The sequence below is a fragment of the Rhagoletis zephyria genome, unplaced genomic scaffold, assembly GCF_001687245.7.
Source record: "Rhagoletis zephyria isolate East Lansing unplaced genomic scaffold, Rhagoletis_zephyria_1.1 Rzeph_scaffold_02106, whole genome shotgun sequence".
Taxonomy (NCBI): domain Eukaryota; kingdom Metazoa; phylum Arthropoda; class Insecta; order Diptera; family Tephritidae; genus Rhagoletis; species Rhagoletis zephyria.
Window position 1 is genome coordinate 39,540 of NW_016159190.1, and position 2,750 is coordinate 42,289.

The window sequence follows — 2,750 nt, forward strand, 5'->3', positions numbered from 1 at the left end:
TAATTTGAAGGTTAGGTGAGGATTTGTAAAATATTGTATTATATAGCTGTGTTTGAATGTATTTCTTTCTTAATAACAGGAGGTTGCTTGGCATAATTTCTGCTGGTGTTATTTTCCGGAAAAATAAGACCAACATGAGGTTAAAATAAAAGAGTTGACTGCAGCGGATGCATTTGTCAACGCAATTTTGACTAAATTGAGTGGAACAGATGAATAATGTAACAAAAAATCGGTGCTTCGTTTCGGTAGCAGCCTAATTACTGCAAATTCATCGAACGCATCAAAAAAATGTATTTGGCAGGCATGATTTTACTCGAACGCTATAGCACATGTTCGAAAATCCTGAAGCTTCGGGTTCATTGCAAAAGCCCAGCTTGAGCTACGGTGGCGCCAAGCACATGCACACCAAGGGTGAACGTGAGCTTGTCGAATTCCTTACTGACGAAATTTTGGCTGAACGTAAATCACCAAATATTACGACGAATCCCACCACTTTGGATAGCTTCAGCGTTAAGCTGGTTGACGGTGTTGTGGAATTAACCAAGAAGAGTGATACGGAGAGCATCGTCATAAATTTCACTGCCAACCACACTGTAGACCCTGAAGATGAGCCTGAACTGGATCTCAATGCTGAAATCGGTAAGATGCGTAGCAAAACCATGCTTTGAAGTGGATTTTGTTAAGGGCCCAACCGCATTGTCATTCACATGCTAGTTCTTTTAGGGCACACTAGGGATGGGTAGTGGGGGGTAAAAACTCAATTTTTTTCCGAATTTCGAACATTGCCCAACCATTCGATTATTCGATTCGAAATTCGGTGGTGCAAATTCGATGTTCCAAAATTTATTTATTTTTTTTCAACTTCTTAATCGAGTTCGAGGTGTCAAATTCAAATAATCGCTTCCGCAGATGTTTACATTAAATATTTAACACCAAGTCATAAAATCTGTAACTTTCGTTCGATTTTCAAAAAGGAGGTAGGCGTCAAATGAAAAGGCTTGCCCTGTATATGTGTAATATGGTTTTAGTTTTGTGCCATATGTATATAAGAAAATCAAAATCAAATTATTTAATAAGTTAAATAAATTACCCCAATATGGGTATCAATCGAAATGGTTATGAATAAACTTTATTTTTTAGTTGCATTTACTTTAAAATACTATGCAACAATTAAGATATTTTTGAGGTGCTTGAAGAGAGTGGCCACCTGTCTAAAAAGTTCAACTCAAATTACACTATGGGACAGCCGAAACCAGCCCGGACTTTGTTGATATTCTCTGAAAGTATACCCATCCAGTAATAAAACACTCCGTGGATTTGCAAAAGTTAGCTCGTAGTTTTATTTCATGGCCTACTAAAGTTTTCATGTCTCGGCCTAAGTAATTTTCAAAAAAGTCGAAAAAATAGTTAAAATAACATGTCTGAGCGAAATCCAAGTTTAAGACATATATAATAAGATTTCATGGGAAATATTTTTGTAGAACATTTTAACCCATTAGCTCGCGCCTAAGAGGATTTTATTTGACTCTTACTTCAGGAAATCGCGCCAAAAGCAAATTTGGAAGGTCGCTAGAGGATTGATATATTCTAGAAAATTATTCTCCTGGAAATTTTACTAGGGGTCTTCGCAGGTGAAAGCTTCATGCCACCAACGTAAAAGCCTCTACACCAGGGGCGCACCTAGGAATATATTTTGGGAGGGGTTTATATTTCTGAAATTTGCTTCAGATAATATGCTCTTTAAAATACATTTGTTTAGGCCCATACCTAAATATGCTGCACCACCCTAATGCGCGTTAAATAATTTTGTATCTGAGTGCACACACACATATATAAGATACGGCTAACATTCCAGCCGTTAACAATATGCCCCGCCGTACGGTAACTAAGTTGAGGGGAAACTCAACGAAGGTTACTGTTCGGCGGGCTCAAACCCTTTTTCGTTTGTTAGCACTCCTTCACTTCCTTGAAGACCAGCATAGCGACTGCCAGCCACCACACCACGTCAGAAAGGTAATCTTATCAAGCTATCAGCAAAATATCTATTTCAATTCACACTGTTTTATTAAACATTTTCCTCCACAAATAAAGAACACATTTGTTATTATTGTTAAGAATTACACACTAATACGCTGTTGTTTTTTTCACTTATTTTTCTTTACGTGCGAGCGCCTTAACAACCCAAAGACGCCGGCGCGTAAATATTGGTCCATCTCAGCCGAGAAATTGACCTCCGAGTACTCCACAGCGCCAGAAATGCAGTCCACACGCACCACTGCCGCTTGATCGCCACATTATCAAAAATTTGCAACAGGATAATCTGCCAGTTGAAGGCTTCTTTATTATTGAGACACCATAAAAGGACACAGCAGAAACAGTTCCAGCAGCTACATTTGCCACAGCAGCTACAGTTCCAGCAACTTATTTTGTCACAAAAGCAGCACTTCCATTTACAAAGGTACGTGGTTTTGATTTCACACCTCAGTGCACTTTCAAACATTATTTATAAAATCGAGTGTCAAACAAAATGTCGCGGGTGAAGTTGTGAGAAAAAAGGATAAAAAAGATTTAATTTGCCTTTGAACTTTATAAAAAAAAAAAATTTTTTTGCAAACCGTTCGTTTTGTTTTTGTTTTCCACATTCGCTATTAAGATACAGCGAAGATACCGCCATTTTGAAGTGAACAGGTGTTGTTGTTGCAAAGTGATTTATTTAAAGCGAAGCACTTGCTTAATACAAGTTTTTTTTT

The 2,750-nt window shown here is 37.7% G+C and overlaps 1 pseudogene; it reads left to right on the forward strand.

The window, feature by feature from the left end:
* Positions 1 to 226: 226 nt before the first annotated feature.
* On the forward strand, positions 227 to 749 carry LOC108366003 (complement component 1 Q subcomponent-binding protein, mitochondrial-like; annotated as a pseudogene).
* Positions 750 to 2,750: the final 2,001 nt, after the last annotated feature.